Consider the following 313-nt stretch of genomic DNA (forward strand, 5'->3'; position numbering starts at 1 on the left):
TGTATACTTTTCTTAAGACAAATTATTACGATAATAATATATTATTCTGGTAATGATTATCTGCATCCATAATCAAAAAACCTCAGCAAAATATACAATGTTTACGATCGAGCATAAATTAATTAGTCTGTAGTACAGTGGCAAACCTAAATGATAATAATAAAAGATATCTTATTTTTTTAAACGTAAACACAAACAAAATTAATAGTTTTAGCCAGGTGAATAATTAGGGAAATGATAAACTGATTTGCAGCAGTCAATAAGTAGATCTTAACTAACAACCTTATTGTTTCTTACTAGTGATGGGATCACT

This window comes from Antedon mediterranea, chromosome 9 (assembly GCF_964355755.1).
Source record: "Antedon mediterranea chromosome 9, ecAntMedi1.1, whole genome shotgun sequence".
Classification (NCBI taxonomy): Eukaryota; Metazoa; Echinodermata; class Crinoidea; order Comatulida; family Antedonidae; genus Antedon; species Antedon mediterranea.